Source organism: Patiria miniata, unplaced genomic scaffold, assembly GCF_015706575.1.
Source record: "Patiria miniata isolate m_02_andy unplaced genomic scaffold, ASM1570657v1 HiC_scaffold_12, whole genome shotgun sequence".
Lineage (NCBI taxonomy): Eukaryota > Metazoa > Echinodermata > Asteroidea > Valvatida > Asterinidae > Patiria > Patiria miniata.
The window spans coordinates 44,751-69,101 of record NW_024037050.1 but is presented as its reverse complement, the minus strand read 5'-3'; the positions used below and the strand labels follow the sequence as shown (position 1 = coordinate 69,101).

General features: G+C 38.8%; 1 protein-coding gene across 2 annotated transcripts in view; it reads left to right on the top strand.

Moving 5' to 3' along the window:
• The window catches only part of LOC119744183 (origin recognition complex subunit 4-like), a 48,221-nt gene that overhangs the window by 1,693 nt on the left and 22,177 nt on the right, over window positions 1-24,351 (top strand). The window contains exon 1 of one of the 2 annotated variants that reach the window (XM_038220085.1): window positions 20,397-20,477. The exons of the other annotated variant lie outside the window; for it this stretch is intronic. The gene's annotated coding sequence lies outside the window, so the exon portion shown is untranslated. Of the gene's footprint in view, window positions 1-20,396; window positions 20,478-24,351 lie in introns of those variants that run through there. 2 annotated transcript variants of the gene reach the window in all.

Below are 24,351 nucleotides of genomic sequence, written 5' to 3'. Positions count from 1 at the left end.
AAAAAAAAAGACACGTATTGTGCCACCAACGGCTGTGAAAAACGTTCTTAGATTTTTTTTTCCACTTTTGTTGGTATTGTTTCCCAACAAAAATGCATCTAGTCTGGATCTTGGATACCTAGGCTACCCAAAAATTCAAAACAATCAATCTCGATTTTCACATGATTTTTCCAGTATATCCGACTTAGGCGTCGACTACTCTAAACAAGGTTTTGGGGAACGTCCTTCATTTTGCCTCAGTAGGTCACAGTTGCCAAGTTAAATACAGAACAATGTCACAAGACACATGGTCTCATTTTGGAGCAAAGGTCTCTTTTAACAATCCCAAAAATAGGAATAACTCAACCCTAGCCATGCTAGCTGCTTCCATTATCTGAAAAAATCTAAAACATGAAACTACACGTCTTAACATCTGCAAACTAGAAAGTGTCCTTTAATTAATGATTCTAGTATTTAACAAACTTGCTTTAACAAAGATTACAGAATGTGACACTTTCAACTCAGAAATATGTGATCACAGCACATGTCTGCACATATGAAACATGTCTTAATGTGAGTGACTGCAAACTAAAAAGTGTTCTTTAATTAATGATTCTAGTAAACAAACTTGTTTTAACAAAGATTACAAAATGTAACACTTTCATCTCAAATATGTGATCACAGCACATGTCTTCACATACATGTATGAAACATGTCTTAATGTGAGCAACTGCAAACTACCGATACAAAGTATCCTTTAATTTAAAATTAAATACTAGTAAACAAACTTGCTTCAACAAAGATTACAAAATAAGACACTTTTAACTCAAATGTGATCAAAGCACATATCTGCACATGAAAAATGTCTTAATTGTGAACAACTGCAAACTACAAAGTTTTCTTTAGTGATACTAGCAAATAAACTTGTTTAAACAAAGATTACAAAATTGACACTTTCAACTCAAATGTGATCACAACATATCTGCACATGAAACAAGATTAATGTGAATAACTGCAAACTGCAAACTACAAAGTATCCTTTAATGAATGATACTAAAACAAACTTGTTTAACAAAGATTACAAAATGTAACACTTTCAACTCAAAAATATGTGATCACTGCACATGTCTTCACATACATGTATAAAACATGTCTTAATGTGAGCAACTGCAAACTACATAGTATCCTTTAATTTAAAATGATACTAGTAAACAAACTTGCTTCGACAAAGATTACAAAATAAGACACTTCTAACTCAAATGTCATCAAAGCACATGTATACATGTGTTTGCACATGAAAAATGTCTTAATTGTGAACAACTGCAAACTACAAAGTTTTCTTTAGTGTTACTAGCAAACAAACTTGTTTAAACAAAGATTACATAATTGACACTTTCAACTCATATGTGATCACAACATATCTGCACATGAATCAAGATTAATGTGAATAACTGCAAACTACAAAGTATATCCTTTAATGATAGAAGTTCAAACAAACTTGTTTTAACAAAGATTACAAAATGTGGCACTTTCAACTCAAAAATATGTGACCACATCACGTCTGCACATATGAAACATGTCTTAATGTGAGCAACTGCAAACTACAACGTATCTTTTAATTTAAAATGATACTAGTAAACAAACTTGCTTCAACAAAGAAATTACAAAATAAGACACTTTTAACTCAAATGTCATCAAAGCACACATCTGCACATATAAAAATGTCTTAATTGTGAACAACTGCAAACTACAAAGCATCCTTTAGTGATACTACCGGTAGCAACAAACTTGTTTAAACAAAGATTACAAAATTGACACTTTCAACTCAAACGTGATCACAACATATCTGCACATGAAACAAGATTAATGTGAACAACTGCAAACTACAAAGTATATATCCTTTAATGATAGAAGTTCAAACAACTTGTTTTAACAAAGATTTCAAAATGTGACACTTTAAGATTTCTTTAAGATTTTCAGAGGGATTCAATCCAGACCCCTCTGGACTTTGGGTTAGCATGTGTTCTCCAACTAGTCATGCTGTTATTGCACTTGTCCGCTTGTATGAAATTTCGAAGTTCTAATATGACCTGTAGACTCCTTTAATCGAACAGAATTACAGATAACATGAGATTGATATTCAACCTTATCAACATTTGGCACAATTCCGGTCAATTTTAAATCGCCATTAAATGGGCACCCATCCCCATCATTGAAATCAAAACTGTCATCATATTAAAGGTGACAGAGAAGTCGGGTTGGTTTGTCCATCTTTTCAGACGGGTCGGGTCGGTTTCGGTTTTGCATTTTCATTTTCGGGTCGGGTCGGGTGGGTTTAGCCATCTTTTGAAAAAACCGAAATAAACCGAAATAAACCGAAACAGTTGAGAAATTTAGGTGATGCAATATTATTGACAGTCACTGTGACCTCAGCCCTAGTGTGATGTGGCCACCGAGCGCGCTATCAAGTTCCCACGGTATCAATTTCTCCAGTCGGATGGGACTGACGAAATAGATACATTGTAACACTGAGTTTTCATGATACCGCGTGATGACACCATGCGTTTGTTCAATAAGCGGAGTTACTCTCGATCAACCCACTGAGTATGACACAGAGAGAGAGACGATGGTTTTGCAAGAGAATTCATGCCACGTGGGTTAGGGCAGGCACAAAAAAAGTGATCACTTTGTCCAAGCAAGGTATTCGTTTTTTGGGGTTTTTTTGGGGGGGTCGGGTCGGTTCGGGTCGGTTTTACCTTATTTTTTGTCGGGTCAGGTCGGGTCGGTTTGAGGGAGTTAAGATCGGTTTCGGTTCGGATTCGGTTTATATCTCTAATGTTTCGGGTCGGTTTGGCCTGGTCAACCCGACCCGATGCACATCATTAACCGGTACCACTACCAAATACCTGGTGAAATTGTTAGGCCTAAAAATTGGTATTATTTGTGTAATTTTTGATTCATTCACTTTTTTAGTTCATTTCACTTTAAGGTGCATGTACCTGAATCCTGTCTGAAGTAATCAATATTCATTTGACACCCAAAAAAAACAACAATGTCATGAATGTGTGGTTTTAACCACTAAATAAGGCATACATGTACGAAGTTGGAACTTTTGCAAATTTATCTGGAATTGCAGTCCCACCAAAACCCACCTATTTCAGTGACAAAATCCTTGTTCAAAGTGAAGGTATTTACACGCGCTTGTATGTATGCATGCACACATGTTTGTTTATGGTGTAAATCAAGGATTTCCTATTGTTCCTCTTCCCTTTTCCTTTGTATGCAACAGCTCTCATTGGTTTTATACACGTTTTCCAACCGAGGAGTCCTCAATTTGGTTTCTGTCCTCGATTTATCGATGATGTTGCTTGCGTGTGTCCTCAATTTACACCATAAACAAATGCACCCAAGGACTCGATTTTACTATACTCATGAGGCCCGTCCCCTTTCCTTCTTTTGTTCCCTTTTGTTTGTAACTTTTTTTCGACAGCTCCTATAACGTTTGTACACGAAATTCTCCTGAGGACTAGTGCCCAGGTCCTCGAGCCCATTGAAATCACACACACCCCATTGTGTATACACCTGCAATCGTGGACCCCCTATTGTCCTTCTTTTGTTTGTACTCGTAATGTTTTAGCAACAGCTCTCATTGGTTTTGTACACGAATCTTAATTGTGGACCTTTTGTCAATCCCCAGACAGCAAGCATACGTCAATCCGACGTTAACTCAACGTCACGAATTCCCGAAGGACACGTTGGATCAACGTCAGACACCAACGTCAGTCCAACGTAAACTTGCACTGCTGATTCATGTTGGCCTAACGTTGTTTGTACGTTGGCCGGAACGTTGGACAGACGTTATTTCACCCATTTTCCGACCTTATATGTTACGTCATACCAACGTTGTTTGTAGGTTGGCATTAACATTGGATCAACGTCGTTGCGCTTATTTCTTAACCTTCTTTCCACGTCATATCAACGTTGGCCTAACATTGTTTTTACGTCGGCCCGAACGTTGGACAAACGTCTATTTCACTCATTTTGCCGACTGTATTTTTACGTCAAACAACGTTGTTTGTACGTTAGCGTTAAGTGTTTGATAGACGTCTTTTCGCTCAATTACCAACCCAAATTTCCACGTCATACTAACGTCAAACACCAATGTTTGTCCAACGTAAACTTGCACTGCTGATTCAGTTTGGCCCAACGTTGTTTGTACGTTAATCTGAACGTTGGGCAAACGTCATTTCACTTATTGTCCGACCATATTTCTTACGTCATTTCAACGTTGTTTGTACGATGGCGTTAATATTGGATAAACATCATATCGCTTAATTCCAACATATTTTCTTCATCAGACCAACGTAACCGGAAATTAAAATTCTAAATAAAATAATACTTATAACAAGCATGTCAACGTTGACCATAACGTACGATGCCTTTTAAGTTCAATAATTTTGAAAAAAAAAAGACTTAAAGAGAAGCCAGCACAGACATGAGCTCTAATCCATTTTTTGAAGATTAGTGCAGGTAAACGACATCAGGCCGTCGTGATGCTGTCTTTGATGGTGCAGGTTGCCACGGGTAGTAGTAGTAGAAGGGCTTAGGTAGTATGTCTCTTCTCCATCACTTGAACGAAGCAGAGATCTGGAAAAGAAAATTAAAGTAATGATGAACTTTTTTGTAACACATCTGTTTTATGAATAACGATGACTTGTAACTGTTAAAAACACAATTTTTCATGTTAGCCAAATCCAAGTGCACATCAATTTTACTTTTAGAAAGCTTGACCTCCCCCTAAGAGGTTCCTTTTTATATATATTCTAGTCCCACGACTTGGCCTATTTCAGTGTATTTTCGAGTAGTATAATGGGGGAGTAAGTGGCATGTTGCATGTGTGTGTCCTCGATTTAGACCATACACCCGCACCTTCAATCATGGACCACCTATTGTCCGTCTTTTGTTAAATACTCTTTAGGAAGATCTCCCATACTGGTACAAACATGTCCGTTTTTTTTTGTAACACACCTCAAAAGTGGACTTTCGGTTAATCGTGGACCCAAATTTTCCCCTACTGTTCAAGGTTCACTATTTGAAATGTGCACGGTACATGTACGTTATAGTGACACCTACCGGTAGACTTGTTGCATTGTTGTAGGGACCAATCACCTGATGAGTGAGTGTTAAAGCCAGAGTCCATCATTTGCAGCTATCCAAAAAGTAACTGACGTAATTATTGTTGAAAAACGTACTTGGTTGAAAGATAGTAAGGGGCTTAAACTCCCTGTGAAAATGTTCTTTCTGGCAAGCTGTCATGTTGACGAAATCAATAAAAGAAGGCCTTTCCAATGGTGCTTCTTAAGATGCACCATAAGAAATTCAAATTAGTAGTTTGTTTTGTTATTCGGCGAAGCGCGCGCAAGCATTGGCACGACGCACATGCGTGCGCGGTTGCTATAATTTGTCGAATCAGTGCGCGACATCACAGATCTGCAATCGGCTTAGTGAGAACGTGTATCGGGCGCTGAATTCATCAGGCCCAATTCAAAACATGATTCAGCAACTTTTGATTTGAAATCGAGATTGTAGAATGTTTCGGAATGTACAGCTGATCTGAGCTGAAGCCGGGCTGAAACTTCATCAGGTTAGTCAGTACCCTTTTTTTTTTAGATTTTGAGCACTTTTACGAACAAAATGCAGAAATTACAAATGATGGACTAGGCCCTATACCTTTAAGAGCAAACACAATATGGCCACAGGAAAAAGTCCCCACAACTCATCCTAATTTCACTCACAATAAAAAACCTTCCCCAAACTGCAGTCACTTCTAATCTTATGCACATCTTACCTACATGCATGCCCACACTCAGTTTGTTATACATGTAATGTAGGTTTACTAGGCATATTCAAATTTAATTTAAACACATACCGGGGTACGGTACATGTATCGTCCAGCAGTGAATAACCCTCCTGGTGTTTTGGGATCTTATCGAAGCTCATCACAGTGTTGAGTTTGGATCATGCAGATGTGTATCAAATATTCCTTCCAGATTTCTACAGATTCCAGTTCATCTGCTCTGATCTCAGACTTCCATAAAGTTTACTTCATAGCGGAAGAACTTTTTCTAATATGGGACTACTAAGGTACTGGTAAGCTCCGATGAGCGCTGCGCCAGATGCAGCAATTAAACCAAGACGCCTGCCAAAAAGCAATCCAAACACTCCAATAATTGTGAGGCCTGCTACCAGTTGCTTTGCATGTACTGGTCGTCTACATGTATGAGGAGCAATAGGAGGAGAAATCCTGCTAAGGGCTGCTTCTCTTCCAGCAGGGATTGTGAATGGCAGGGATTGTGTATTGGTAAATGCATTTAGATAATGCTCCACTGCAGCTGCTGTTGGACGTCGGTGGTAATCTTTCAGTAACATTTTGTCAATAAAGACGCGTAGCTTCTGGCTTATTTGAATGGTCGTCCCATTAGAAAGAACACATCGGTCCACTTTCCCTTGATAAAGAGCTTCTCCAATACCTGTTACACTTGGATAAGAGGCCGGGTCTCCAATGTAAGAGGGCACGAATAGGTTGTTAGATGGTGGTAGAACTTTGCGTTTTAGCATGCAGACAAATATTTCTCCCATGAGAAATACATCAGACTTCTCGGTATAGCGTCCATCTAGAACTTCTGGGGCCAAGAAAAATCGGTGGCCATAGACAGCATTCATGTAGTAGTTTTGAAGACTGCCTCCTTGTTGGGAGTCTGAGGCTAATTTAGCGAGGCCGAAATCAGCAACTTTTAGAGTACCATCTGCTGTGAGTAGAATGTTGTCTGGTTTCAGGTCGCGATGTATGATGCCGTTGGCATGAAGGAAAGCCACAGCTGAGGCAATCTGCCTCATGAATTGTAGGTCTCGCTGAGGCTGTCGTCTGTGTGACAACAAGAAGTCATTGAGATCACCCCCACAGCAATACTCCATGACGAGACAAATATTGTCATCATCGATTATGATGGTTCGATCATAAATGATGATGTTATCATGTCCTGCAGAAAGCCTACAAAGGGCTTTAATTTCATCTATGGCACTTCCTGTCAGGGGCAGGGTCTTCAGAGCACGCCGGTTGTTACATGTAGTTTGTAGCTCTCGCCCAAGGTAGACCTCACCAAAGGCCCCTGCTCCCAACTTCTTTTCAATCCAAAAGTCGGCCCTCAGCAAGTCAGACATTTTGGCACACTGAGAAACAGCTTAATGTTCAACAGGATACTGCTCACATACAGTAAAGCATACAGCGAAACCTGGTCACCGCCGTCTGGGTTACCTCCGCTCTTCCCTTACAATAAACACTTTTGTATTACTCTAAAGACTAGGCAGGTAACAACAATTGATGTGTGGGTCTACATATCGTTACACAAAACCGTTTGCTGGTCTTTCCAGATATATCCCTGCGCTGCATGGGTACATATTCTATTTTTAGATTAGTGCACACACAGGTACTGGTAGCAATTGAACAGTGAGTAGGCGAGCTAGTGCCCTTATTCTGTTGACCAAATTTATAAATCGACCAGTAGTAATTTTTTCATTCAACCTTTTCTCCACATTGCTATGGTATTGTGCATTGTGTACCGGTACTGTCCAAGGCCTGTATACACACAACACCATACACATTACACATTGCACAAGGAATCTTTTCAAATTTGGTGTTTGGTTGCTGTGGTACAATATCATACAAGGAATCTATTGAGAGGAATAGTTGTGGGAAAAAACATTCTAAAAGGCTACAAAATGTATGTAAAAGTCATGAGTGTGGTGTACGTAGCCAATTACACCATAACAACCTCATATACATACATGTAACGTAATTATGAGAATAATACAAATTTGTTACTGTATTTATAAAACCAAAATTCCTTTATGTAGGCTTACTAAATTTCTTATTTTAGGTGAGCTGCGAAGCAGATAGGAGCCTTTGTAATACCAGTTTCCATCTGTCTGTCCGTACGGGCACCTGTCTGTCCGTCTGCATTCTGCAATGTTGAAGTTTTTGGTTCTAGCTAATTTGGTGAAAAAAAAGGAAATGCAGTTTACATGTACATTATCTCTAGGCTATAACTTTTTAAATTTAGGGTTATTTAATTGCAGTAAATTTTATGATTTTATTGAGGAATTTTAATCCAAGAAAATGTTAAAGTGTTTAATTGTTACATGTACATGTACATACCGGCATAACATGTACATGTACATATATACCGGTATTACATGTACATGTAGGCATTAATTTCCATTGTACTACATTGTATATACATTTGGGGGAGCATTCATGTGTATCCATGGGCATATGGTTTGACCTGTTAGTTTAATGGGGTTGGAGTAGCTAGGGTGGGAGTGGCAGTGGGGTAGGGATGTGTAGGGGAGTTTTTGGGTGGTCTGGGGTGGGAGATAAGGGTTGGAGTAGGGGTGGGTGTGGTGGGGATGTGTAGGGGTGGGTGGGGATGGGGTTGGTGGGTGTATCGGTTGGTTAAAGGGGAGGGTGGGGGAGGGGGTGGGATATACCGGTAGGGATTGGAGTGGGGATGTACATGTATGGGTGGGGTGGGGATGTATGGGTAGGGGGAGAATGGGGTGGGTGGTGGTAGAGAGTGGGGGAAGTATCCCACAAGTATTTCAGGACATTTGTTGACTTTTTTTGTTGGCATTTAAAAACTGACCCCTACACTTTGGCACATCATGCCCATCATGCCCATCTTCCATCATGCCCATCCCCAACCCTACCTTCAGCCTCCCTTCCCGCCTTCGACAGCAAGCCATGGCAGCTTTGCCGTTCTAGTCAGAATTGAAGTTTCCTCTTTGTCTAATGCACTGTCAATGTTACACATGTATGTGTAATGGCGCACTGTTCCTACGAAAAGACGGAAAAATAGAGGCTGCTTGAACTTATGATGTGGCGGACATTTTGTAGCATCCACCAGCAAATATAAATCTCCTTGGATGTTGCCCCCCAGCTTTTGTCAGACGATTCAAATGTACATTTGTTTATGGGTTTGTTTATGGTGAAAATTGAGGATACACATTATAAAACATCCTTGTGTAAGTGAGGACAGCTCAAATCGAGGACATACTCGATTAGAAAACAAAACCGATGAGAGCTGTTGCAAAAAATTTAGGGTACAATATGAACAAAAGATCGATGATGAGGAACATAAAAATCCTGGATTTATATGTACATGTACATCATAAACAACCATGGATTTGTGTAAATCGAGGACACACATGAAACATCCCGTTTTCGAGGAGTCCTCGATTAGAAAAAGTGTACAAATTTACCAATGGGAGAATAAAGATTGATGATGAGGAACAATATGGGAAATCCTCGATTTACACACTGTTCACCATAAACAGACATGTGGGCGGGTTGTACTGCGTTACAGGGAAGTTATTCTTATGGAAATAAGGACTGAGCTACCGGTATGGGGATTTTCTTCTGTCCCCATAGCGTTTTGGGTCCCTATGATACATGTGGGACAACATGTGTTTTAAGTCCCCATGGAACAAGAAAATGTGGGCAGGCAGTCACCGCGTTATGGGGAAGTTTTTTATGGTCAGGGAAATTAAGACCGAGTTATGGGGACTTTCTGCTGTCCCCTTAGCGTCTTCGGTCCCCATAATTACGGTACCATGGGACAGCACGTCCCCACAGTTATTTATATGGAATCAGGAATGTGTGTACATGTGCGGTTTTCAGTCCTTCTGTTTTGAGGCGTGCGATCACACCCCCACGCCATCACACGCCTAAATGCTTCCTGAGAAGTGCGAATCCCTCAGTACCGCACACCATACATTTACAGCATAATTACACTTCATGATTTGTGAAAAATAATGTCGGTGAAGAGAAAACAGCTTTATTGTAAACCAAGATGAATATTATGAAGAAAAAAATACCAGATTGTTCAGTCCCAACTTGGACCACAGATTCACACACCTAGAAAAATCACACGCCTAGAAAAATCACACGCCTAGAAAATTTAAATCACACGCCTAGCAAAATCACACGCCTAGAAAAATCTAGGTGTGCGTTTTTCCACACACCTGTGATTCTCAAATCAGAAGGATTGGTTTTTATATGTAGTTTGCATTCAAATCGTGGACCTTGAACAATCGAGGACAATAGGGTCCATGATTGACAAAAGGTCCACAATTGAGATTCGTGTACAAAACCAATGAGAACTGTTGCTAAAAGAGTACAAACAAAGGAAGGACAATAGGGGGTCCACGATTGCAGGTGTATACACCATGGGGCGTGTGTGATTTCAATGGGCTTAAGGACCTGGGCACTAGTCCTCAGGAGAATTTCGTGTACAAACCTTATAGGAGCTGTCGAGAAAAAGTTAAAGAGTACAAACAAAAGGGAACAAAAGAAGGAAAGGGGCCGGGCCTCATGAGTATAGTAAAAACGAGTCCTTGGGTGCATTTGTTTATGGTGTAAATTGACTGAACACACACAAGCAACATCATCGAAAAGTGGAGGACAGAAACCAATTTGAGGACTCCTCGGTTGGAAAACGTGTATAAAAACAATGAGAGCTGTTGCATACAAAGGTAAAGGGAGGAGGAATAATAGAAAATCCTTGATTTACACCATTAAAAAATGTGCTGGTGAGTTTGTTTCTGCATTTAATAGGGGACGTTGAACAATAGAGGACAATATATTCCCGAAGGTCCCCAATTTGGCGATGTGTACAAAACATATGGGAGGTAAACTGACTCCGGCTAAGTCAGCACTCTCGGGACCCAAGAATTTGTGACGACTTACGCAAATGCCGATATTTGCTGTAAATCGTCATTTTGCTGGCTTACATGAATGGTCTTTTGCACACATGATTCATTCCACTACATTGGCTTTGATTTACCCTGGATTATCTCCTCATGCTTGAGTTGAATCCAGCAAATTAATCCTCGAATTGTATCACGTTTGGGGTATTGATAGTGGAGACCACGATACATGTACGTGCGCTGTGCACAGTAACGAATTAAATGCGTGCGAAGACGCGTTTGCAGAATCGAAGTTCCACCTAAAGACATCATTGAAGAGAACCTCAAGGAGCAAAGACAGTAAGTGAATTTAAAACAATGGTAGAGCAAGGAGCTAATGGTAGTGGGTCCGGGATGTAGGGGGTGTGACACCCCAAACTAATATCTCTGTCATCAGCATTTAGAGCCTTGGTTGGCAAATGAATTGTGACCTGCCATTGAGGAATAACCCCCACCTTGGACTGTTCACATTATTCTCAGACAACTCGCATAAAAAAAACCAAATTGGACATTGGTTGTGATTTCTGGAACAGCTTAACAACTGGGTTTATTACATGTTGCCAATAAAACGGGCAAGTGGCCCTAAAACTTAGCTGTTTGCAGAATGAGTGAAAATGTATTAAGTAGTTATAGTTCCAATGTGATATAACCTTAATAATCATTATTTCCACCGTTTGTACGAACGGTTGGAGTAATGCAGCAGTAAACCTCCCCCCTTCATTAACTATTGCAAAGGAATTATTATTCATGCAATAAAATGAATTATGTACATCATGTTAAAGCGCACATAATTGGCTTTCCAATGATACCAAATATATTTCTGTAGCTTCATTTATTCCAAAGATATGACCCCAGAACTTCAACAGTGTCCTGCCAAGTTTCTCTAACCTCATTTCGAAAAAAAAATGGCTCTGAAAAAAAAGGAAAGACACCTATTTTGCCACCAACGGCAGTGAAAAAACGTTCTTAGGTTATTTTTTTCCCCACTTTCGTGGGTATTTTTTTTCCCAACAAAAGTGCATCTAGTGTGGAAGTTGGATACCTAGGCTACCCAAAAATACAAAACAATAAATCTCGATTTTCACATTTTCCAGTATATCCAACTTAGGCGTCGACTACTCTAAACAAGGTTTAGGGGGACGTCCTTCATTTTGCCTCAGTCATTGTCAGTAGGTCACAGTGGCCAAGTTAAATACAGAACAATGGCTCCCGTCATGCCTGTCATGGATGTCGCAAGACACATGGTCTCATTTTGGAGCAAAGGTCTCTTACAACAAACCCAAAAATAGGAACAACTCAACCCTAGCTGCTTCCATTATCTGAAAAAAATCTAAAACATGAAACTAAACGTCTTAACATCTGCAAACTAGAGCGTGTCCTTTAATTAATGATTCTAGTAAACAAACTTGTTTTAACAAAGATTACAAAATGTAACACTTTCAACTCAAAAATGTGATCACAGCACATGTCTGCACATATATGAAACATGTCTTAATGTGAGCGACTGCAAACTACAAAGTATCCTTTAATTAATGGTACTAGTAAACAAACTTGTTTTAACAAAGATTACAAAATGTAACACTTTCATCTCAAATATGTGATCACAGCACATGTCTTCACATACATGTATGAAACATGTCTTAATGTGAGCAACTGCAAACTACCGGTACAAAGTATCCTTTAATTTAAAATTAAATACTAGTAAACAAACTTGTTTCAACAAAGATTGCAAAATAAGACAATTCTAACTCAAATGTGATCAAAGCACATATCTGCACATGAAAAATGTCTTTATTGTAAACAACTGCAAACTACAAAGTTTTCTTTAGTGATACTAGCAAACAAACTTGTTTAAACAAAGATAACAAAATTGACACTTTCAACTCAAATGTTATCACAACATATCTGCACATGAAACAAGATTAATGTGAATAACTGCAAACTGCAAAGTATATCCTTTAATGATAGAAGTGCAAACAATCTTGTTTTAGCAAAGATTACAAAATGTGGCACTTTCAACTCAAAAATATGTGACCACATCACGTCTGCACATGTATATGAAACATGTCTTAATGTGAGCGACTGCAAACTACAAAGTATCCTTTAATTAATGATACTAGTAAACAAACTTGTTTTAATAACAAAGATTACAAAATGTAACACTTTCATCTCAAATATGTGATCACAGCACATGTCTTCACATACATGTATGAAACATGTCTTTAATGTGAGCAACTGCAAACTACCTGTACAAAGTATCCTCTAATTTAAAATTATACTACCGATAGTAAACAAACTTGCTTCAACAAAGATTACAAAATAAGACACTTCTAACTCAAATGTGATCAAAGCACATATCTGCACATGAAAAATGTCTTAATTGTGAACAACTGCAAACTACAAAGTTTTCTTTAGTGATACTAGTAAACAAACTTGTTTAAACAAAGATTACAAAATTGACACTTTCAACTCAAATGTTATCACAACATATCTGAACATGAAACAATATTAATGTGAATAACTGCAAACTACAAAGTATATCCTTTAATGATAGAAGTTCAAACAAACTTGTTTTAACAAATATTACAAAATTTACACTTTCAAATCAAATGTGATCACAACATATCTGCACATGAAACAAGATTAATGTGAATAACTGAAAACTAGAAAGCATATATCCTTTAATGATAGAAGTTAAAACAAACTTGCTTCAACAAAGAAATTACAAAATAAGACACTTTTAAAGGGAATATACATCATTTGCTTTTGCTGTAATTTTCAGAAATGGATGGAATTGGGGGGTTGGAAATATATAGCAAATATAGTTACACTGACTTTTTTGAAGTTTTGGGTTCGAAAATGCTATAAAAACCAAGAAAAACAATCATTTTCCTGTAGTCTGGTTCCCCGACTCCATTTAAGAAGAAACAGAGCAGTTAACATACATTGAGGAATTGTAAGGTCAGGGAACCAGTCTAGCTGGCTTGTACCCGTTCATAGGTGTGTAATCGATTGCAAACAAGTGCGATGGTCAACTGAGGCCAGTATTTGAAATAAAGCCAGTTTTTTTCCAACGCTGGTCGGCCGATCAGCGTTGGAAATTGATACAAAAATACCACTTTTCTTGAAAATGACAGTATACCAGGTGCCATGATTTTACAGGATGCTTTACACTGTCATTCACTAACAGTCCAGCAAGGTATTTCAAAATGATTTGGTAGTTTTATTTTTGGATGTTTGCAAATGTTGTATTTTCCCTTTAACTCAAATGTCATCAAAGCACATATCTGCACATGAAAAATGTCTTAATTGTGAACAACTGCAAACTACAAAGCATCCTTAAGTGATACTACCGGTAGCAAACAAACTTGTTTAAACAAAGATAAGAAAATTGACACTTTCAACTCAAATGTGATCACAACATATCTGCACATGAAACAAGATTAATGTGAATAACTGCAAACTACAAAGTATATCCTTTAATGATAGAAGTTCAAACAAACTTGTTTTAGCAAAGATTACAAAATGTGACACTTTCAACTCAAAAATATGTGACCTCATCACGTCTGCACGCCCTGGAGGGTGCCTGATACTGACCAGCTGGGGGCACTCACTTTGTTATCAGAGGACTCTCATTGTTCTCTGTGGCATGTATTTGAGTGCCTGTCCAGTTACCCTTGAAATGACATGGCAGATATTGGAGGGCCATGCAAAAAACATAGGAGATTTTCTTGAGGCACATATTGGCATGCGTTGGAGGGTCTAGTAGGGTAAGGGTTAAGTGATACTACCGGTAGCAAACAAACTTGTTTTAACAAATATTACAAAATTTACACTTTCAACTCACATGTTATCACAAAATACATTGTACCTGCACATGAAACAAGATTAATGTGAATAACTGCAAACTACAAAGTATATCCTTTAATGATAGAAGTTCAAACAAACTTGTTTAGCAAAGATTACAAAATGTGGCACTTTCAACTCAAAAATACGTGACCACATCACGTCTGCAAATGTATATGAAACATGTCTTAATTAAGTTTTAACATGTCTTAATGTAATTATTGTTGAAAAACGTACTTGGTTGAAAGATAGCAAGGGGACTAAACTCCCTGTAAAATTATTTTTTCTGGCAATAAGCTGTCATTTTGAAGAAATCAGCAAAAGAAGGCCTTTCCAATGGTGCTTCTTAAGAAGCACCGTAAGAAATTTAAATTAGTAGTTCGTTTTGTTATTCGGCGAAGCGTGCAAGCATTGGCACGACGCACATGCACCCCCGGTTGCTATAATTCGTCGGATCAGTGCGCGACATCGCGTAGCTGCAATCGGCTCAGTGAGAATGTGTATCGGACGCTGAATTCAGGCCCAATTCAAAACATGATTCAGCAACTTTTGATTTGAAATCGAGATTCTAGAATGCTGTTTTTTCGGAATGTACAGCTGAAGCTGAGCCGAAACTTTAACAGGTCAGTTGTTCAGTACCTTTCTATAGATTTTGAGCACTTTTGTTGCTTCAAACGAATTACAAATGATGGACTATACCTTTAAGACCAAACAAAATTTGGCAACAGGAAAAAGTCCCCACAACTCATCCTAATTTCTCTCACAATAAAAAACTTCCCCAAACTGCAGTCACTTCTAACCATATGCACACCTTGTACATGTGCATGCCCACACTCATTTTGTTATGTAATGTAGGTTTACTAGGCATATTCAAATTTAATTTAAACACATACAGGGTACGGCACATGTATCGTACAACCCTCCTGGTGTTTTGGGATCTCATCGAAGCTCATCACAGTGTTGAGTTTGGATCATGCAGATGTGTATCATACAGTACATTCCTTCCAGATTTCTACAGATTCCAGTTCATCTGCTCTGATCTCAGACTTCCATGAAGTTTACATGTACTTCATAGCTGAAGAACTTTTTCTAATATGGGACTAAGGTACTGTTCAGCTCCGGAGGGCTTTGCGCTAGGTGCTAGCTGTGCCTGTACCAGAAAGTCACCTGGTCGTGAATCAAGAAAATGGATAGGAGGAAGGGTTGCTTCTCCTCCAGCAAGTATTTTGTACGGCGGGGATGGTGTATTGTTTAATAGATACTGCTTCACTTCAGCTGCTGTTGGACGTTCCTTGTACTGCCGTAGCAGCATTGTGTCAATAATGGCACGTAGCTCCTGGCTTATTTGAATGGTTAACCCATCAGAAAGCTCACATCGCTCCACATCCCCATCATGAAGAGCTTCTCCGATACCTTTTAAACTTGTATAAGCGGCCTGTTGTACATTGTATATGTAAGAGGGCACCAAGAAATTGTGAGATGGTGGTAGAACATTGCGTTTTAGCATGCAGACAAATATTTCTCCCATTAGGAAAACATCAGACTTCTCAGTATAGTGTTCATCTAGAACTTCAGGGGCCATGAAAAATCCTTGGCCACAGACAGACTTCATGTAGTAGTTTTGAAGACTGCCCCCTTGTTGGGAGTCTGAGGCTAATTTAGCGAGGCCGAAATCACCAACTTTCAGGGTACCATCTTCCGTGAGTAGAATGTTGTCTGGTTTCAGGTCGCGATGTATGATGCCGTTGGCATGAAGGAAAGCCACAGCTGAGGCAATCTGCCTCATGAATCGTAGGTCTCGCTGAGGCTCCCGTGTGTTTGACAACAAGAAGGCATTGAGATCACCCCTACAGCAATACTCCATGACCAGACAAATATTGTCATTTTCGATTATGATGGTTCGATAATACTTGATTATGTTATTATGTCCAGCAAGCCTACAAAGGGCGTTAATTTCATTCAAGGCGTCTCCTGTCAGGGGCAGGATCTTCAGAGCACGCAGGTTGTTAGTTTGTAGCTCTCGCCCAAGGTGGACCTCACCAAAGGCCCCTGCTCCCAACATCTTTTCAATCGAAAACTCGGCTCTCAGTATCAGCGAGTCAGACATTTTGGCACACTGAGAAACAGCTTAATGTTCAATGTTCAGGATACTGATCACATACAAAATGTATTCACCACGATTTCCACCGTATTCAAGAGAGATTCTGCCTGCTTACATGTAACTCTTACATTCTTCCCACTTCGGACGCCATTACAAGAATTTTCCTTCTCGTAAATTCTTTTTTGACCCAGAATTAATTCCGGAGCGCTGCCAGACAAAACCTGGTCACCGCTGTCTGGGTTACCTCCGCCCTTCCCTTACAATAAACACTTTTGTATTACTCTTAACGAACCACAGTAAACTGTGTTGAGTAAATATGAATATTGCATACCCCTGGTCGCTCTAGGCACTTGACAACAATTGATGTGGGTCTACATATGAATCGTGACAACAATTGATGTGGGTCTACATATCGTTACGCAAAACCGTTTCCTGGTCTTCCCAGAATTATCCCTGCGCTGCATACATTAGTTCTATTTTTAGATTAGTGCATACACAGCTAGCAATTGAGCTTTGAGTAGGCAGTGCCCTTATTCTGTTGACCAAATTTATAAATCAACAATTAATAATTTTTTTATTCAACCTTTTCTCCACATTGCTATGGTACCGTATTGTGCATTGTGTACGGTACTGTCCAAGACCTGTATACACACACCACCAATACACATTACACATTGCACAATGAATCTTTTCAAGTTTGGTGTTTGGTTGTTGTGGTACAATATCGTACAAGGAATCTATTGAGAGGAATAGTTGTGGGAAAAAAAACATTCTAAAAGGCTACAAAATGTATGTAAGTGTCATGAGTGTGGTGTACGTAGCCAATTACACCATAACGACCTCATATACATACATGTAACGTAATTATGCAAAGAATACAAATTTGTTACTGTATTTATAAAACCAAGATTCCTTTATGTAGGCTTACTAAATTTCTTATTTTAGATGAGCTGCGAAGCAGATGCGAGCCTTTGTAATGCCAATTTCCATCTGTCTGTCCGTATGGGCACCCGTCTGTCCGTCTGCATTCTGCAATGTTGAAGTTTTTGGTTCTAGCTAATTTGGTGAAAAAAGGGAAATGCAGTTTACATACATACATGTATACATTATCTCTACGCTATAACTTCTAAAATTTAGGGTTATTTAATTGCAGTAAATTTTATGATTTTATTGAGGAATTTTAATCCAAGAAAATGTTAAAGTGTTTAATTGTTACATGTACATTCATACCGGCATTAGGCCTACATGTACATCGGTATTACATGTACATGTAGGCAGTAATTTCCATTGTACTACATTGAATACATTTGGGGGAGCATTCATGTGTATCCATGGGCATATGGTTTGATCTGTTAGTTTTATGGGGTTGATCCGGAGTAGCTAGGGTGGGAGTGGCAGTGAGGTAGGGATGTGTAGGGGAGTTTTGGGGTGGTGTGGGGTGGGAGATAAGGGTTGGAGTAGGGGTGGGTGTGGTGGGGATGTGTAGGGGTGGGTGGGGATGGGGTTGGTGGGTGTATGGGTTGGTTAAAGGGGAGGATGGGATATACCGGTAGGGATTGGAGTAGGGATGTACATGTATGGGTGGGGTGGGGATGTATGGGTGGGTATGGGTAGGGGGAGAATGGGGTGGGTGGTGGTAGAGAGTGGGGGAAGTATCCCACAGGTATTTAAGGACATTTGTTGACTTTTTTTGTTGGCATTTAAAAACTGACCCCTACACTTTGGCAAATCATGCCCATCATGCCCATCTTCCATCATGCCCATCCCCAACCCTACCTTCAGCCTCCCTTCCCGCCTTCGACAGCGATCCATGGCAGCTTTGCCGTTCTAGTCAGAATTGAAGTTTCCTCTTTGTCTAATGCACTGTCAATGTTACACATGTATAACGTGTGTAATGTCGCACTGTTCCTACGAAAAGACGGAAAAACTGAGGCTGCTTGAACTTATGATGTGGCGGACATTTTGTAGCATCCACCAGCAAATATAAGTCTCTTCCTTGGATGTTGCCCCCAGCTTTTGTCAGACGATTCAAATGTACATTTGTTTATGGGTTTGTTTATTGTGTAAATTGAGGATACACATTATAAAACATCCTTGTGTAAGTGAGGACAGCTCAAATCGAGGACATACTCGATTAGAAAATGTGAGAACAAAACCGATGAGAGCTGTTGCAAAAAAGTTAGGGTACAATATGAACAAAAGATCGATGATGAGGAACATAAAAATCCTGGATTTGCATACTGTACACCATAAACAACCATAGATTTGTGTAAATCGAGGACACACATCCGAGGACGTCCTCCATTAGAAAAAGTGTACAAATTTTCCAATGGGAGAATAAAGATCGATGATGAAGAACAATAGGAAATCCTCGATTTACACATTGTTCACCATAAACAGACATGTGGGCGGGTTGTACTGCGTTACGGGGAAGTTTTTTTTATTCTTAGGGAAATTAGGACTGAGCTACGGGGACTTTCTGCTGTCCCCGTAGCGTTGTGGGGTCCCTATGATACTGTACATGTGTAATACATGTACAATGGGACAACATGTGTTTTAAGTCCCCATGGAACAATAAAATGTGGGCAGGCGGTCACCGCGTTATGGGGAAGTTTTTATGGTTAGGGAAATTAAGACCGAGTTATGGGGACTTTCTGCTGTCACCTTAGCGTCTTCGGTCCACATAATTACGGTACCATGGGACAGCACGTCCCCACAGTTATTTATATGGAATCAGGAATGTGTGTACATGTGAGTTTGTATGTAGTACGCATTCAAATCGTTGACCTTGAACAATAGAGGACAATATGGTCCATGCATGATTGACAAAAGGTCCACAATTGAGATTTGTGTACAAAACCAATGAGAACTGTTGCTAAAAGAGTACAAACAAAAGGAGAATAGGGGGTCCACGATTGCTGGTGTATACACAATGGGGTGTGTGTGATTTCAATGGGCCCGAGGACCTGGGCGCTAGTCCTCAGGAGAATTTTGTGTACAGGAGCTGTCGAGAAAAAGTTAAGAGTACAAACAAAAGGGAACAAAAGAAGGAAAGGGGTCAGGCCTCATTGGCATAGTAAAAACGAGTCATTGGGTACATTTGTTTATGGTGTAAATTGAGGACACACACAAGCAACATCATTTATAAATCGAGGACAGAAACCAAATTGAGGACTCCTCGATTGGAAAACGTGTATAAAACCAATGAGAGCTGTTGCATACAATGGAAAAGGGAAGAAGAACAATAGAAAATCCTTGATTTACACCATAAACAAATGTGCTGGTGAGTTTGTTTCTGCATTTAATAGGGGACGTTGAACAATAGAGGACAATGTATTCACGAAGGTCCCCAATTTGGCGATGTGTACAAAACATATGGGAGGTAAACTGACTCCGGCTAAGTCAGCACTCTCGGGACCCAAGAATTTGTGACGACTTACGTAAATGCCGATATTTGCTGTAAGTAGATCGTCATTTTGCTGGCTTACATAAATGGTCTGTTGCGCACATGATTCATTCCACTACATTGGCTTCGATTTACCCTGGATTATCTCCTCATGCTTGAGTTGAATCCAGCAAATTAATCCTTGAATTGTATCATCATGTTTGGGGTATTGATAGTGGAGACCACGATACATATGTACGTGCGCTGTGCACAGTAAGGAATTAAATGCGTGCGAAGACGCGTTTGCAGAATCAAAGTTCCCCCTAAAGACATCATTGAAGAGAACCTCAAGGAGCAAAGACAGTAAGTGAATTTAAAACAATGGTAGAGCAAGGAGCTACATTGTAGTTGAGTCTGGGGTGTGGGTCTGGGATGTAGGGGGCGTGACACCCCAAACTAATATCTCTGTCATCGGCATTTAGAGCCTTGGTTGGCAAATGAATTGTGACCTGCCATTGAGGAATAACTCCCACCTTGGACTGTTTACGTTATTCTCAGACAACTCACATAAAAAAACAAATTGGACATTGTTGTGATTTCTGGAACAGCTTAACAACTGGGTTTATTACATGTTGCCAATAAAACATTGCGCCAATGGCCTTAAACTTAGCAGTTTAACATTGTTTGATAATTTTGAATTCAGAGACTGAAAAACAGTGGTTATACCCAGTACATATCCCCTATTATCAATCTCCTAAATGTTCCACGCCAAATTGGCACGCTTGCAAGACAGAGATTTGGACAGGCTTGTCCTGAATAACTTGGCACGCTTGCCACACATAACATATCGGGCACGCTTGCCCTCCAAAACTTGGCACGCTTGCCACACATAAGTTTGGACACGTTTTCCTTCCAAAAACTTTGGCACGCTTGCAACACACTTTTGGGTAAACTCGTCCTTAAACCAATCGGTAGAATGAGTGAAAATGTATTAAGTATTTATCATGTTTATAGTTCCAATTTGATATAACCTTAATAATCATTATTTCCACCGTTTGTACGAACGGTTGGAGTAATGCAGCAGTAAACCTCCCCCTTCATTAACTATTTCGTAGGAATTATTTATGTATGCAATAAAATGACTTATGTACATCATGTTAAAGCGCACATCATTGGCTTTCCAATGATACCAAATATATTTCTGTAGCTTCATTTATTCCAAAGATATGACCCCAGAACTTCAACAGTGTTCTGCCAAGTTTCTCTAACCTCATTTTAAAAAAAAGGCTCTGAAAAAAAAAAAAAAGACACCTATTGTGCCACCAACGGCAGTGAAAAAAACGTTCTTAGGTTTTTTTCCCACTTTCATGGGTATTTTTTCCCCAACAAAAATGCATCTAGTGTGGAAGTTGGATACCTAGGCTACCCAAAAATACAAAACAATCAATCTCGATTTTCACATTTTCCAGTATATCCGACTAGTCTTAGGCGTCGACTACTCTAAACAAGGTTTTGGGGGACGTCCTTCATTTTGCCTCAGTAGGTCACAGTTGCCAAGTTAAATACAGAACAATGGCGCCTGTCATGGATGTTGCAAGACACATTGTCTCATTTTGGAGCAAAGGTCTCTACAACAATCCCAAAAATAGGAACAACTCAACCCTATAGCTGCTTCCATTATCTGAAAAAATCTAAAACATGAAACTACACGTCTTAACATCTGCAAACTAGAACATGTCCTTTAATTAATGATACTAGTAAACAAACTTGTTACAAAATGTGACACTTTCAACTCAAAAAAATGTGATCACAGCACATGTCTGCACATATGAAACATGTCTTAATGTGAGCGACTGCAAACCACAAAGTATTATTTAATTAATGATACTAGTAAACAAACTTGTTTTAACAAAGATTACAAAATGTAACACTTTCATCTCAAAAATGTGATCACAGCACATGTCTGCACATACATGTATGAAACATGTCTTAATGTGAGCAACTGCAAACTACCGGTACAAAGTATCCTTTAATTTAAAATTAAATACTAGTAAACAAACTTGCTTCAACAAAGATTACAAAATAAGACACTTTTAACTAAAATGTCATCAAAGCATATATCTGCACCTGAAAAAATGTCTTGATTGTAAACAAAGTTCTGCAAACTACAAAGTTTTCTTTAGTGACACTAGCAAATAAACTTGTTTAAACAAAGATTACAAAATTGACACTTTCAACTCATATGTGATCACAACATATCTGCACATGAAACAAGATTAATGTGAATAACTGCAAACTGCAAAGTATATCCTGAAATGATAGAAGTTCAAACAAACTTGTTTTAGCAAAGATTACAAAATGTGACTCTTTCAACTCAAAAATATGTGACCACATCACGTCTGCACATGTATATGAAACATGTCTTAATGTTAGCAACTGCAAACTACCTAGTATCCTTTAATTTAAAATGATACTAGTAAACAAACTTGCTCCAACAAAGATTACAAAATAAGACACTTCTAACTCAAATGTGATCAAAGCACATATCTGCACATGAAAAATGTCTTAATTGTGAACAACTGCAAACTACAAGTATCCTTTAATGATAGAAGTTCAAACAAACTTGTTTTAACAAATATTACAAAATTGACACTTTCAACTCAAATGTGATTACAACATATCTGAACATGAAACAAGATTAATGTGAACAACTGCAAACTACAAAGTATATCCGTTAATGATAGAAGTTCAAACAAACTTGTTTTAACAAAGATTACAAAATGTGACACTTTCAACTCAAATGTGCTTACCGGTACAACACATATCTACACATGAATCAAGATTAATGTGAACAACTGCAAACTACAAAGTATATATCCTTTAATGATAGAAGTTCAAACAAACTTGTTTTAACAAAGATTACAAAATGTGGCACTTTCAACTCAAATGTGATTACCGGTACAACACATATCTACACATGAAACAAGATTAATGTGAACAACTGCAAAGTACAAAGTACCGGTACATGTATCCTGTGATGATGCAAGTTCAAGATTATATTAGAAAGTGTGACATTTCCAACTCAAATGTGATCATAGCACATGTCTGCAAAGCTACATCTACATGTATATTGGGTGCATGTATTTATAACAATGTACATGAAAGTTAATGGACAAGTATATCCTGTATCAAGAATTTCAACAATTTATGTAATGGCATTCAGCTCAAAGTTTCTTTAAGATTTTTAGAGGGATTCAATTCAAACTCCTCTGGACTTTGGGTTAGCATGTGTTCTCCAACTAGTCATGCTGGTATTACACTTGTCCGCTTGTATGAGATTTTGAAGTTCTAATATGACCTGTAGACTCCTTTAATCGAACAGAATTACAGATAACATGAGATCGATATTCAACCTTATCAACATTTGGCACCATTTCGGTCAATTTTAAATCGCCATTAAATGAGCACCCATCCCCATCATTGAAATCAAAACTGTCATCATGTTAAAGGTGACAGAGAAGGTTGACAGAGAAGGAGTCTACAGGTCATATTAGAACTTCAAAATCTCATACAAGCGGACAAGTGTAATACCAGCATGACTAGTTGGAGAACACATGCTAACCCAAAGTCCAGAGGAGTTTGAATTGAATCCCTCTAAAAATCTTAAAGAAACTTTGAGCTGAATGCCATTACATAAATTGTTGAAATTCTTGATACAGGATGCAATTTTGAAGGAAAACAAGCTCTCATTGGACTGTATAGCTACTTTGAAATTTCAACTCTAATATTCCGGTGTAATTCATAATTATTCAATGAATTTCCTATTTACAACTTTACACACATTGCTCCGGTAGGCCCTATTATAATCTTGTTAATGTAATGTTCATGGCATAAAACTGGCTTAGATATTACTCTTCTTATTTTGCGATGACCACTAGACACGTTGTAACTTGCGACGTGTTTTAAGCCGTTGTCAAGGAACTTACGACGCATTCAACACATCGCAACTTTCGTGAAATGGAAGATACTTCGCGTCGCGAGTTGCGACATGTTACACGTCGTAACTCGAGTTGCGACGCATCGCAGCGCTTCGTGAAATCGGGTGCTGGTTGAAAGATAGCAAGGGGACTAAACTCCCTGTGAAATTATTCTTTCTGGCAAGCTGTCATTTTGAAGAAATCAGCAAAAGAAGGCCTTTTCAATGGTGCTTCTTAAGACGCACCGTAAGAAATTTAAC